This window comes from Aquarana catesbeiana, linkage group LG05 (assembly GCF_042186555.1).
Source record: "Aquarana catesbeiana isolate 2022-GZ linkage group LG05, ASM4218655v1, whole genome shotgun sequence".
Taxonomy (NCBI): Eukaryota; Metazoa; Chordata; class Amphibia; order Anura; family Ranidae; genus Aquarana; species Aquarana catesbeiana.
This window is the reverse complement of record NC_133328.1, coordinates 425,299,727-425,316,152: the sequence shown is the minus strand read 5'-3', so window position 1 is coordinate 425,316,152 and position 16,426 is coordinate 425,299,727.

Sequence of the window (16,426 nt, the reverse complement as noted above, 5' to 3'; positions counted from 1 at the left end):
TTATCCCAAAGAACAGTTGTCATTTGCTTCTGCACTGACCTTTGCACGTGGAACTTCTTTGGCCTGGGGGAACCACTGTGCCTCCATTCCTTAGACTGTTCATTTGTCTCAGGATCATACCAGTAGATTCATGTCTCATCCCCAGTTGCCTATTTGTCCAGGAAATCTGACTAATTTCTTGCAAAATGTTCCAAAACAGCCACCGATGCCTCCACACTTTTCCTCTTTTGTTCTGTTGTCAAAAGTTTTGGGATCCACTTTGCTGCAAGCTTTCTTCTTTCCAAGTCGTTATGGATAATGGCACCAACTCTCTAACGTGATATTCCCAGATATGTGCAAAACTTTTGGCTGATATTCAGCGGTCCTCCATGATCATGTCATGGATGACTTTCACATTTGCAGGCACAGAGACAGAAACAGGCCTTCCACTAGGTTTCTCACTTTCAACACTGAAATGGTCAGTTATAAAATTGACAACCCAACGTTTAACTGTTGCATGTGAAGGGCCACTCTCACCCAAAGTTTGCAACATTTCATCATGGATCTGCTTTGTACCTTTCCCCTGAAGAAACAGGAACTTGATTATAGTCCTATGCTCTTCCACAGTGAATTTTTCTGGAGGTGCTGCCATGTTCACTTTGGACCTGAAAAAGAAAGATAGGTTAAAATGATAGGTAGTTGATTTTTGCACCATTGAATATAGATAAATTGGCCAGTACACCCTGCAATTTACAGCTTCCTAGCTAAATTTTTTCTGGGCAAGGCTCATACTTATCAGCACCCCCTCATATATGCATATTAGATTGTCTTCTTAACCACTTACGGACTGCCCGCCCACCCGCCATCATATTACGTCGCTACTTTGAAGAGGAGTATTGTTATGGCAGCAGCTAGCTGCCATAACCCCGGTATCCTCTTCTTCAGCGGGCGGTCTGCTTTCAGATAAAAGTGGTCTCTGCAGCGGATTTGCCGCAAGATCACTTTTATCGGCGGTGGAAGAGGGACACCTCCCGCCGCGCTCCGGTGCCCTCCGCCCCTTACCGGAGCTGTCGGCAGCGGCAGAGGCAATCAGGTCCTTTCTCCTGTTAGGTATGGAGACGAGTGAAGGGAAGATGGCCCCCACCATCTCCATATCATTGCAGGGCAGAAGCGACGTCAAAACGTCACTTCCGCCCATAGCTCTTAAAGAGACTTTTTTTTTTCAAATGACATTTAATTATTTATTTATTTTGTATTGCATTTTAGTGTAAATATGAAATCTGAGGTCTTTTTGACCCCAGATCTCATATTTAAGAGGTCCTGTCATGCTTTTTTTCTATTACAAGGGATGTTTACATTCCTTGTAATAGGAATAAAAGTGACACTTTTTTTTAAAAAACAGTGTAAAAATAAAAACAAAAGGTAAAATAAATAAGAAAAAAAATTTAAAATTTAAATGCCCGTCCCACCGAGCTCGCGTGCAGAAGCGAACGCATACGTGAGTAGCACCCGCATATGAAAACGGTGTTCAAACCACACAAGTGAGGTATTGTCGCGATCAGTAGAGCGAGTACAATAATTCTAGCCCTAGAGCCCTTTGTAACTCAAAACATGCAACTTGTAGAATTTTTTAAACATCGCCTATGGAGATTTTTAAGGGTAAAAGTTTGTCGCCATTCCACGAGCGGGCGCAATTTTGAAGCGTGACATGTTGGGTATCAATTTACTCGGTGTAACATTATCTTTAATATAAAAAAATTGGACTAACTTTACTGTTGTCTTATTTTTTATTTTAAAAAAGTGTATTTTTTTTAAAAAAGTGCACTTTTAAGACCGCTGCGCATATACAGTGGGACAGAAAGTATTGCAATGACCGCCATTTTATTCTCTAGGGTGTTAGAACCCCCAAACATTATATTTTTTTTTCTAAGTAATTTTCTAGCAAAAGAAAAAGTGTTTTTAAATTGTAAACACCAACTTTCAGAAAGAAGCTCGGCCCTAAAGTGGTTAATATTCAACTTTTATTGGTTGTTTTTATTTTATTGAGACTTCCAGGTCCTGTTCATTTCTTATCCTGTCTTCTTTATCTCTTCTGTTACTCTCTTGTACTTTTTGTTATTTGTGACCTTAAAGTCAAACAGTACTTTTTTTGTTGTTGTTTATTAACATTGGGCTGATCCCTCCACTTCCTTTAGCCTCTCTGCAAAATCCCTCTGAAGTGGGGGGAAGTCTCTTCCTAGGCAAATGTCTCCAGTACAAACCTATCCATTGGACAACCCAAATAGCAGGGATAATTTGCCACAAATTTGTGGCAGTGTTGAATTGTAAGTCTTGTTAAAGTGGTTGTAAAGCCACTTTGTAATGTACATACAATCCCCTCTGTTAGATAACGTTTTATGCTCCAGTGTATGTTCTTTGTAAAAAATTATGCCGATTTGTACCTTATTTCATAGCGCTGCTCTGCGCTCATGTGAATGCTCTCTGCCATCTCTCCCGATCTGACAGCTACAGCGGGAGGGGCTGAAAATCCCCCACTGATGTCAGGCAGGAGGAGAGCAGGAGAGCAGCGAGCAGTCATGTGAGCGCCAAGCGGCACTGTGAAATAAGGTACAAATCTGCGTACTTTTTACAAAGAACATACACTGGAGCATAGAACTTTTTCTAACAGAGAGGATTGTATGCCCTTTACACAGTTATTTCAGCAGCAGGAGGGAAACGGCGTTCACTGTCACTAGCTGACAGGGAGGGATGGGGAAGAGAGGACAGAGGAGAGACAGCAGATGACGGAGGCACGTAAACTGACCACAGTGTCAGGGCTCAGCAGCCATGATAAACTGTGGTCAGTTTACAAAGGGGAGGGCAGAACCAGGCAGGATCAGCCAGATATTTCAGGTTATACAGGGGGACAAATGGCACAGCACAAGCACTGTGCTGTACTACATGCTTTAAAGGAAGAGGATCCAATTTTTTTTAGGGTTACAAACACTTTAACTTGCTGCACATTTTCACTGACAAGATGTACACTTGCAGAGCACTTGAAGCAATAGTTCTAGTTGATACTCATCCAATTTGTAGCAAATTTGCATGGCAAGTTTCTAGCAAGAGCAAAGTTGCAGTAGCGAATCTATAGCAAGAGCTCTGCAAGTCACAGTGACCCCTGTGGTGGGATGACTATTGCACAACATAACTGAACCAGAACTTACAGCAGACTTGCAGAATGTTTGCAAAGAAAGTTGATCTGGAGTTATGCAATATGGACTTGCTGCAATTGTGCAACAAACTTGTGAAGCCTGGCAAGTCTAGCAATAGCTTAGCAAATTATTTTCAAACTTGCAGCACAATTAATTGCTATCTGGGAATGTCCCTTCTTTTCCTGGTCTAAGGGATAACTGTTAAATTTTAAATTTCCCATCATTTGTTGTCTGCTGACAGTAGTTAAACTGTGACACGGACAACAATAAAACCTGAAAGGGGTTTAACAATTTTGACACTTTAGTCAAAACTATACAAAAAAAAATCTTAGGCCTCATATACATTATTTAAAATAAGTAAAAGGTTAAACTCACATGTTAGTAGACAATAGTAGGCATGTAGTGTAGTCTGGAGCGCCGGCCAGAAGCTCACAGACAGCCCGTCCTACTGGAAACAACAGCAGCAATGGGAGGTGACGAGAACACGTCACTCTGCCCTACGCGACATTTCATAATAGAGTCACGTCATCCAGGGGCCATGGATCTGGTAAGCAGCCAGTCTTATTTTACGGTGGTGGAACAAGCACATTTTTCTCCTCTCACAGCAAGAATCCATGTTTTTTTGGAACCTTTCCGAGTTTCTTGTATATACTTTTATATTACTTGGACGACCCATTTTTTGTATATGGACTCTTATTTATTACTTTGAACTTTTTTATTTTTTTACTTTTGATTGATTATTAATTTGATACGTGTTTTGAATTTCATTATGAATGCACTAAAAGGGGAACTCTCCACTCAGTTCTAATCATTTGGTTTGGTGATAGTGTGTATGATCACCAATCCGTTCTAGCGTGATTCAACCCTTCTTTTTTCTCATTTAATTACACTGTGTTTGTGTTACATAGACGAATCGCAGCTGTAATTGCTACTGTTTATGTATTCACCGTAGCGCAGTTATCTCCCCCATTTTTTCCTTTCATATACATTACATTATAGGGCAGCACAGTGGTGTAGTGGTAGCACTCTCACCTAGCAGTAAGAAGGGTCACTGGTTCAAATCCCAACCACGACACTACCTGCTTGGAGTTTGCATGTTCTCCCTGTGCCTGCATGGGTTTCCTCCAGGTACTCCGGTTTCCTCCCACACTCCAAAGACATGCTGGTAGGTTAATTAGATCCTGTCTAAATTGTCCCTAGTATGTATGAATGTGAGTTAGAGACCTTAGTAAAGCGCTGCGTAAATTGACGGTGCTATATAAGTACCTGAAATAAATAAATAAAAATAAAGATTATATGTTGCACATTTATATAGCAATGTAAAAAAAGTTTAATTTACATATACACACATATTTACACACACACACTATATTGGGACACCTGCCTTTACACACATATGAACTTTAATGGCATCCCAGTCTTAGTCCGTAGGGTTCAATATTGAGTTGGCCCACCCTTTGCAGCTTCAACTGTTCTGGGAAGGCTGTCCACAAGGTTTAGGAGTGTGTCTATGTGAGGTCAGGCTCTGATGTTAGACAAAGAAAAAGAGGGCGCACCAGCCTTGTGCATTATCCTTAGATAAATTTAATAAAAAAATATATTAAAAACTACTCACAAACAAGTGAAGGAAAACTGCAATATAAAAAGCCTTAATCTGATGGCAATTGGTCTGGTATCAACAGTCTCCAGGTGATTAAAGAGAGGACATGGGAACCACTGCTGGCTGACACGTTTCGAAGGAGTACCTTTTTCCTCAGATATTGGATGAGAAGGCCTGGCTCACAGTCTCCACTCTAATTCATCACAAAGGTGTTCTATCGGGTTGAGGTCAGGACTCTGTGCAGGCCAGTGAAGTCCCTCCACCCCAAACTCACTCATCCATATCTTTATGAACCTTGCTTTGTGCACTGGTCCAAATCTATTGGTGTAGGGGGGATTATGGTGTGGATTTGTTTTTCAGGGATTGGGCTAGGACCCTTAGTTCCAGTAAAGGGAACTCTTAAGGCATCAACATACAATGACATTTTGGACAATTTCATGCTCCCAACTATGTGGGAACAGTTTGGGGATGGCCCCTTCCTGTTCCAACATGACTGCACACCAATGCACAAAGCAAGGTCCATAAATACATGGATGAGCGAGTTTCGAGTGCAGGAACTTGACTGGCCTGCACAGAGTCCTGACCTCAACCCGAGAGAACATCTTTGGGATGAATTAGAGTGGAGACTGCGAGCCAGGCCTTCTCGTCCAACATCAGTGCCTGACCTTACAAATATGCTTCTGGAAGAATAGTCAAACATTCCTATAGATACACTCCTAAACCTTGCGGACAGCCTTCCCAGAAAAGTTGAAGCTGTTATAGCTGCAAAGGGTGGGGCAACTCAATATTGAACCCTATGGACTAAGACTGGGATGCCATTAAAGTTCATGTGCGTGCAAAGGCAGGTGTTCCAATACTTTTGACAATGTTATATATATATATATATATATATATATATATATATATATACATATACATATATATATATATATATATATATATATATATATATATACATATATATATATATATATACAGTGTCTCACAACAGTGAGTACACCCCTCACATTTTTGTAAATATTTTATTATATCTTTTCATGTGACAACACTGAAGAAATGACACTTTGCTGCAATGTAATGTAGTGAGTGTACAGCTTGTATAACAGTGTAAATTTGCTGTCCCCTCAAAATAACTCAACACAGCCATTAATGTCTAAACCGCTGGCAAGAAAAGTGACTACACCCCCAAGTGAAAAAGTCCAAATTGGGTCCAATTAGCCATTTTCCCTCCCAGTGTCATGTGACTCATTAGCGTTACAAGGTTTCAGGTTTGAATGGGGAGCAGGTGTGTTACATTTGGTGTTATCGCTCTCACTCTCTCATACTGGTCACTGGAAGTTCAACATGGCACCTCATGGCAAAGAACTCTCTGAGGATCTGAAAAAAAGAATTTTTGCTCTACATAAAGATGGCCTAAGCTATAAGAAGATTGCCAAGAACCTAAAACTGAGAGGTGATAAGGGCGCTCTGGTGGAGGTGGGTAGCTGGTCAGAGGGATGATAGTGATGAGATGGCACTTCTGGCAGCACTTTGGTTAGAGGAGAAGCAACTCTGAAGATATAAAAAAGGAAAAGAAAGGCGCCTCTAAGTGCAGTATGTAAAATTTAATAGAGTGCACAAAGGGTTAAAAGCACTTACAAGATTGTTGAGTGTTAAAAGACATGATAAAATCAGGAGTCCTCATCTGTGGCATGTGTCCATCCTCAGCACGGTGGTAGAGAGCAGTGTAGAGCCGTCCAGCAGCTGTAAAGCGTTCTCATACGTGTTGAAAAGAGGAGGCAGCAGGGAAGCCTGTATTCACTGCGGGACACACAAGGCTGATGGTGTCAGTGTAGAGAAGGGGGTGGTAACGCGTTTCGGAGCATGTGCGGCTCCTTCGTCAGACCTACCTAAAGCTGGCTTATAAATGGTGATGGGGAGGAGCAAGGGGAGGAGTGTGGGCAGATACTAAATACACAATGATAAGGGAAGTGACAGATGTATTATGAGGACGGCCAAGACGACCGTGCACTCGCAAAATGGATTATTAACGTCAGTGCTATATACAATGAAGTCCTGAAGGAATTTGAAACAGGGGTACAGGGCACAGATGTCAGTGGTTAAATTAACAATAATAAATAAATAAATATACAAACATAAGGTTGACATTGAATTAATATACATTAACATCCAAACATCAAGAGGACATCCTCATTCGTACCAAACTAAGGAAATTCAAAAGAGATATAGATGATTATAATCATAATAAAGTTTTTACGTGGAAACGCAAAAACGAGAACAGTATACCCTCATTATTGCATATTGACCCCTGGGTGGTCACTATTACCTCTAATCGTCAGGAACAACCCACCATCAATAGACCTAGACCCTCCAATAACAACCAGAACAATACCACTACTATAGATACAAGTAGTGTATCCAGAAGGAATAACACCACCACAGGCATCAGTGGAGTATCTAATACTACTGACACCCGCAAAGTTCCAATTACTAAACAGAATAGTAATACCAGCCATAACCACCCTGCAAGAAATACATCTACCACACTAGAATCAAATAGTACAGTCTCCCCATCTACCTCACACCAGACTATCCCAAATTTCCATACGAGTATGTCACACACATCTCATAACCCTACCTCCAGCAATTCCACTATTCCATCCACTCCCAGCTCCAGGGGCACCATTGACTATTCCACTGTAACTGGTGCTCAACTTACTTCAGACGCAGCACTACCTGCGGTCTCTTTTTTAGGGCCCAGCCTCTTCCCCACCAGGCCGTCAAAAAGAAAATACACCGAAGAGGTTGTAGGGGACGAGGAGGAAAACATAAACCCAAGCCCACACAGCAGAAAACAACGCCTACGGTGAAGATTTTCAACTTATCTTCACACACACTCACAACGCAGGAAACTATCTTACTCACACGAGGACTTACTTTCGCACCAACTAATTTGCCTAACGCCTTCCAGTTGTTCAAAGATTTGAACAAGTTTATCCGAGACCTTACCCTCAAAAGATTTTATAATATAAAAGCAGCTAAAGATGCATCTATCATTTCAATCGACACAACCTCCCCCTCTTCAGCCTATAGCAACATCCTAGACGAAAAAATAGCCTTGGATATATTAGAAGAATTATATCACGAAGGAACTGGACTGTTCCTTAACCCTGATAATCCTGAATCAGATGCCCTTTTATATACCCAACATCTAAATTGTTCTCCTGCAGTTAAACACACCAATTTTCGTCCCCTGTCTAATTTTTATCCCACACAATCTAAAGGCCCATGCCTTGAAACATTTTACCGCATGGTATACTCTGAATTATTGATGATGTGCCAACAGCAACATAACCCCTATAAAAATCACAATTTAGGGGGGCGCATGCGCGGCGCGATGAGGGGAAGACGCGAGTAGCTTAAGCTCCGTCGGACCCGCTCACAGCAGGCTCAAAATACCAGGGCTAAACAGCACAAACGGCGGCGAAAACAACACCTATACCGGGGCAACATCCCCGCTCATGCCTACAAGGAGATCCAGGCATTTAAACCGCTCAAAACATAACCTGACGAACTTTCTCCTTGACACTGCTTCCAGACAAAGCAGGAAGATGTCCCAAGATGGCGCCGGCGCCAGCTCTCGTGCCAGCACACAGGGGAAACATTCATCCATCCATCCAAACATCTCAACTAACAATGGGAACTGTGAGTACACCTCTCCCCTTTCCAAGGCTGATTTAGATGCCAGTCTGACTGCAATCTTTGATAAACTGGTAGACAAAATAGAAAAAGAAGTACACAAATCCACTGAGGCCTTGTCCCAGGAGATAGCAGGCATTGGCAGTCGCACAGACATCCTGGAAACAAAACATGACGAACTCTCACTCGCCCATAATGATTTAAGGAAAGATTATGAATCGCTTGCTGACAGCTTTGCATTTATGCAAGCTCAAGTCGAAGATCTCGACAATAGAAACAGACGACATAACATTAGATTACGTGGAGTCCCTGAATCGGTCACAGATCTCATGCCCACAGTCTCCAAGATTTTTCATAACCTCCTCCCAGACAAACCGCTATCCGCATTTACATGCGACAGAATACACAGAGCACTACGCCCTAAACCCACTTCTGATAAACCTCCCAGAGACATTATTATGTGCATGAAGGATTTCCTGGTTAAAGAGGACATCATGCGCGCTGCGAGAAACTCGCCCAATATTGCCCTGGATGGTAAAAAATTACAAATTTACCCAGATATCTCCCCTGCCACGTTGGACAGAAGACGCAGGATGAAAGAGGTCACTAATATTCTGCAAGCAGCAAGAATAAAATATAGATGGGGTTTCCCATTTAAACTCACTATTCCATACAACGGTTCTACATACACAGTGTACAACATTATTGAGGGCAAAGAATTGCTCGTAAAATTGGGCCTACTGGAACCAGAACCCCCTAACCATTTCCCATCAACTCCAAGACCCTCTCCAATTTGGTCTACACCGTCCTCCAGACGCAATACAAACGACCGAAGAAGTTGGCGCCAACCATTTCAAGATCAAGCCCCCTGAATACATCCCACGCCTAACCACTTACTGGAAATTTTTTTTTTTTTTTTTGATTTTTTGATTTTTCTGGTTTCTTTTTTCCTTTTATTCTCCAATCAACACTGTTTATCGTGCTCCTCGGTTCGATTGTCTTCATAAGCTGTATCACATACATCTCCGGTAACCCCTATCCTCTGAAGACGGAAGGAACTTTGAAACCTATGACACTTCTTCCACCCCCCCCTTTTTTTTTTTTTTGTTTTTTTTTCTTCCCTACTACTTCCTTTCTCCCCCTTACTCTTCCCTCCCCCCATTTCCCCCCTTCCCCTCCCCTCTCCTAACCTACTCACCCCCTGGTAACAATTTCTTACTGTTTTAAACTAGTTTAATCAAAAAGCCTATGTGGTCCGCCGCCGCTGGATTGTCCCCCCTCCTGCTTTTGTGGTTAACTGCAGCACCCTTACTTGTAGGGGTGTTGCACCTGGCCATGACTGCAGGTCTAGGACAGATTTGTCCTTCAAAAATGATGTTCAGTGACAAGAAAATTCTTGTCCCAATGTTCTTTTATTTCTTTATGTTGTTACATATTATATTCGCCCTTAAGGCCAATGGAAAATTTTTCTCCAAAATTGGAAGTTACTGTTTTTTTTTTCAGTTACAACAGATAAAACAATGTTATGTTTATCTTTGCTACTACGGGATAATTTCAAGGTATGATGTGCAATTCAGGTTGTTTCACCAAAAATCATCACACATCTCCCCCCAACTCCTAAATATCCTCGACATAATATTTTCTGAATATACTCCAGAACTATATACTTTTATGCTACCCTATATATACAAGTTTGACTCTTTTCTTAAACATTATCATTTACCCATAACCAATGGTTCTTAAAGTATTATCACATAACGTACAAGGTTTTAACTCACCCCATAAACGGAAAAAAGCCTTCCAACACTATAAGAGACTAGGGGCTGACATCATTCTTATGCAAGAAACACACTTTTCTACTACTAATCACCCAAACTATTTTAACAAGACCTATAACCAATATTATTATACTACTTTCCATAACAAAACTAGAGGTGTGGCCATTTTTATTCGTAATACCATTGTCTTTGATATACAAAATATATATAAAGATCTAGATAGCCGCTATATCATTCTTAAAGGACAAATAAATAACAAAGCAATAACTATAGCTTCTATATATGCACCTAATGAATCTCAATCTACTTTTTTTATAAACTTCTTTGAAAATCTTGACAAATATAGCTCTCCCCACATAATTTTGGGTGGGGACTTTAACCTAACCTCACACCCGACCCTTGATAGAAGCAGGACATCATCTTCCTCCAAAGCGTTTTCCAAATCATTGAACCGCTCCCTAAACAAATTCCAACTGGTTGACTCTTGGAGGGCCCATAATGTTGGAATCAAAGCGTATACACACTACTCTCATCCCCATGAAGTCTATGCCAGACTCGACTATATATTCTGCACTCCCATCTTGTTAGCCAACTCCTCCAAAGCTCTTATCCATCCCTGCCCATGGTCGGACCATGACATCACCTCATTTGACACATCACATATTGGACTCTTGCCCTCCCCCTACAATTGGCGACTAAATGATTCAATTTTAACTGACCCATCAATAACACAAGCTATTACATCACATATTGAAAACTATTTTATAGAAAACGCGGTAGACGACACTCCCCCTACAACACTTTGGGTAGCACATAAAGCCGTTATCCGAGGCCATCTAATCAGCCTAGCGGCAAACAAAAATAAAGAAAGAATCTCCAACATCAAAAGTCTCACTAAAGATCTAAACTCTTTATATAACAAATTACAACACAACTCAACTCACGAAATCACAAAACAAATACAAGACAAACGCAAGGCCTTGGACCTTATTTTATCCGCAAATACAGAAAAATCCCTCAAATTTTCAAAAGCTAAGTTTCTACTTCATAGTAACTCCCCTTCAACTATGTTTGCCAAAAAACTAAACAATGAACACAAACCCCCACATATTTACAAACTAAGAGATCAAACCGGTAACATGATTACCCGCCCTCAGGAAGTTCTTAAAATATTCTCCACATTTTACAAAGATCTCCTTTCCAGTTCACAACCCCCTCTTAACCAATCCGCAAAATCATGGCTAGATGATATACAATTACCTACCCTCAACTCACAACAAATAGAATTCCTTAATGCTCCATGTACAGAGATGGAGATAACCAAAATAATGAAATCCCTCAAGACATCCACCGCCCCTGGTCCAGATGGTTTCTCATCTTCATACTATAAAAAATTCACTTCCTCATTAACACCTTACCTGACCAAACTCTTTAACCATATTCTCAACGGCAACCACTTCCCAGATGAGATGCTCCTAGCTAACCTTTCCCTTATCCCTAAACCACTGAAAGACCACTCCCTTCCCCAAAACTATCGCCCTATCTCGGTCCTTAATAATGACCTTAAAATCTTTGGGAGAATGCTTTCTGACAGATTGGCTACGGTCATTACAAATCTAATACATGTTGATCAAACTGGCTTCATCCCAGGATGACAGATTGTCGATAATGTTAGATTAGTAACCAATATTATACAAGATGCTAAGATACACTCCCGCCAAGTATGTCTCCTTAGTTTAGATAACCATAAAGCGTTTGACAGCGTTAGCTGGTCTTACCTTAATTTTCTCCTGCCCAAATACGGAATCTCAGATAAATTCCTGCAAGGATTTAACGCACTCTATCACTACCCTCAAACTAGAATCAAAATCCCTGGACATATCTCTGAATTCTTCCCCCTTAGTAGAGGTACTAGACAAGGTTGCCCCTTATCGCCACTATTATTTGCCCTCGCAATTGAACCCCTAGCCCACAAAATTAGAAACAGCATTGATATTAAAGGATACACTAAAGGAAATAAGGATTTCAAACTCAGTTTATACGCTGATGATGCACTTATTTTTCTCACAGAACCCCTTACTTCTATCCCATCTCTCCTCAAGGAACTCCAGTCTTTCCTCACTATTTCAGGACTCAAAATTAATACTAACAAATGTTCTGCCCTACCAATTAATTATACCCAAGAAACGCAATCCTTACTTTCAAAAAATTTCCAATTTGTATTGTGTCCTCAGTCATTTAAATATCTAGGTGTCACAATCCCCTCATCACATAAGCTCTTGTATAAATCCAATTATATCCCACTATTTTCGCAGATCACAACCCTTTTAAAATCTTGGTCATCTTTTCACATATTATTCCTGGGCAGAATATGCGCCATTAAAATGACGATCCTTCCTAAACTCCTATATTATTTCCGTGCCCTACCAATTAATGTTCCAAAATCCAAATTGATCTCCCTTCAAAGAGAAATCAATAAATTTATATGGGCGGAAAGAAAACCCAGATTTAGTTATACCCTCATGCATAGACCTCAATCAGCAGGAGGCTTAGGCCTTCCTAATTTATGGCTTTATTACCTCGCTGCCAGATTAATACAACTTACCCAATGGTTCACACCTACCAATGAATTACCTTGGAAACAATTTGAATCCATCTCTATATCCCCGCTACACCTACAAGGAATATTGTGGTCTAATTACACCTCATACAACAAACTTGTTAAATATAATACTATCATTGCTCAATTCTATCAAATATGGAATAAATGCAAAGATACATTCAAGCTATCATCTGACACCCCACCATTAGCTTCCTTTCTAGGTGACCCTAGATTCCCATATGCTTATAACAATAGCCAGTCCTTCTCCCTTTGGATCAACAAAAATATCACCACACTTAGATCCCTTCAACTAAAATGGGAATTTGTCCCATTCTCTACATTACAAGCTACACATGGCCTACCCATTACCGAACTCCATCATTACCATATAATTAAAAATTTCTATGCCAAATACTTTTCACTCACCACACACCCCACTCACACTACATTTGAACAAATATGTATTTCATCTCCCAGAGACAGAGGCCTCATCTCAAGACTATATAATTATCTTAGAGATTTTGGATTGCCAGATAAATCCACACCGATGCTTCATTGGGAGACAGACATGGATGTCGTACTCAATATGGAAGATTGGACCTCCATGTCAGATAATCTCCGCAAAAGTAATAGAGCTATTTCCTTTGGAGAAACCCCAATAAAAAATTTTTCCAGATGGTACCTAACTCCCTCCAAACTTCACACATACTATCCATCCATCTCTCCAAACTGTTTCAGGGGATGCTCAGAATCGGGCACTCTTTTACATACATTTTGGGGTTGCAGACATCTTAATCAAATTTGGCTCAAAGCCATTAAGATAATAGAAAACTCCTCTAATCAAAAAATTATACCCACTCCTCAGATATGCTTACTGTACGCCAACATACCAAACATTCCCTCTCCCTGTATGAGACTATTCCACTCCTTGTGCAGTTATATACAATGGATGATAGCCTATAACTGGAAATCTGATACGCTACCCTGGCAACAAGTAATTAATAGAATGGAATCACTTAAACTCACTGAATGGATATACCATACTCTAAATGATACAATTCACATTCACAAAAGAAAATGGTCTTATTGGAACCCTATGTAAATATTCACTGTGATACTATATTATTTCTCTATAATTATATATTTTTCCATTGTACTATACCGCATATCATCCCTGTATAAGCAATTTGTTAATAATTTTACTACCGTGTTGACAACTTAATGTTATATTCCTTTATTATGACACAATTTATATAATTGTAAAACACAATATGCAAATATACTTAATGATTGTTTATTTGAACTTCCAAATAAAACTTTTGTAAATGAAAAATCACAATTTAACATACCCAGAAAGATTAGCCCTCAATTTATTGAAAACCAATGAGAATGTTATCATTAAATCAGCAGATAAGGGCGGTAGCATTGTGTTGCAAAACCGGGTAGACTACATCAAAGAGGCCATTAGACTACTCGGAGACTCACAAACCTATACAAAATTGCAAGAGGACCCCCTACCTAGTTTCACTATTGATGCTACAATTTTAGTTAACCAAGCCACCAAAGATAATGTAATTACCAAAAACGAAGCTTCATTCTTGGTTAAAAAATATCATCAAACTCCGTATTTCTATCATTTACCAAAAGTACATAAAAGCACTACCAACCCCCCTGGCAGACCCATAGTTGCCTCTATGAACAGTATTACTAGTGGTTTTTCCCAGTATGTAGACCTTTTTCTACAACCTTTTGTTTCCAATTTACAATCCCATATCAAAGATGGAATACACCTGCTTGAATTATTAGGTCCATACCAATGGGAGCCCAACTACATCTGGCTCTCACTGGATGTCCAATCATTATACACATCCATCCCCCATAATGTCGGCATGCAGGCCATACAACACTTTCTGTCAGAAGACCCATCTATTCATCTAAACCAAGCTAAATTCATTCTAGATGCCACATTCTTCTGCCTGACTCACAATTATTTCATATTTGAAGACCATTACTACCTTCAAACCCATGGCACTGCCATGGGCACCAATTTTGCACCTTCATATGCCAACTTAACTATGGGTCTTTGGGAAACGCGATACATATGGGCGAATAACCCTTTCATGGCCAAAATTATATTTTACGGTCGTTATATTGATGACATCATTATTATCTGGGACGGTAATACCGATGATATTGAATCTTTTGTTTCCCATTGTAATGATAACAACATGGGCCTATCCTTTACATCTGTTCACGATAAAACACATCTAGCATTCTTAGACCTTGATCTATTTCATGATACTGGTCGCATCCATGCAAAAAATTATTGCAAACCCACTGCTGGGAATTCCTATCTGCACTACAATAGTTGCCATCACCCTCGTTAGTTAAAAAATATTCCAAAAAGTCAATTCTGCCGTCTCAGACATAATTGCACCATGCAGTCAGACTATCAGACACAAAGCATAAATCTCAAACAAAAATTTATTGAAAAAGGCTACCCTCCTTCACTCATCGAACAAGCCTACACCACATACGTCAATCCTGATACTCATACCCATAAAATGAATTCATCAAAGGACATTCGGTTCACGACTCAATTTCATAACAAATACAAAAATATGGAACACATAGTTCATAAACATTGGCCAATACTACTACAGGATCTCCATCTCAAAGACAGTATACCAAATAAACCTAAATTTTCACATAGGAAAGCACCTAACATTAAGGGAAAGATTGCCCCAAGCAAACTCAAAAAGAAAACAAATACGTCATCTTCACTCCAACTCTTTTTTATGATTGGGATGTATCAATGCCGCAAACCCCTTTGCCTTACATGCAGTTTTGTACAACATGGTCAAAAAACATTCACGATTAAAAATAAAACATACAAAATTTCAGAATTCTACACCTGTTCTACAGACCATGTAGTACACTGCCTGACCTGCCCCTGCGGCCTCCACTATGTAGGTCGAACTATACGCCCCCTACGCCAGCGTTTTGGAGAGCACCGCCGATTCATCGAGGCCGGTAAAGACCATCATAGCGTCCCACGACATTTCACCCAACATCACCTCAAATCTACCGTAGGCCTAAAAGTATGGATCATCGAATTCATACCAGCCACTCTCCCTGCGGCAGAGAGATTTAAACGTCTCTGCCAACGGGAGACTTATTGGATATACGCTCTTGACGTACTTTCGCCTGGAGGTATCAATGAAGAATTGGAAATTAGCACCTTACTCTAGATGATACCACATTTAACATACAGACTGTAATATTATGGTTCATTTATCATTCATCCCTGCTTATTATCATATCCATACGTCATGGTGTTTGCCTGTTATACATGTACATATCTGCCATCTGTCACAATCAAATACTATTTGTAGAGCATCCATTACATCTTATTACCTATTCCTATAAGTTAATTCCTTATAGTAGATTTGTGACCTTATTTGCGGGTGTGTAAATGCCCGGCCGCCCCTGTAACACACTCGCATACTTATTTACAGTCTATTATTATCTATTATTATCTATTATCGTCAGAGTATTGCTACAGGCATAATCTGCA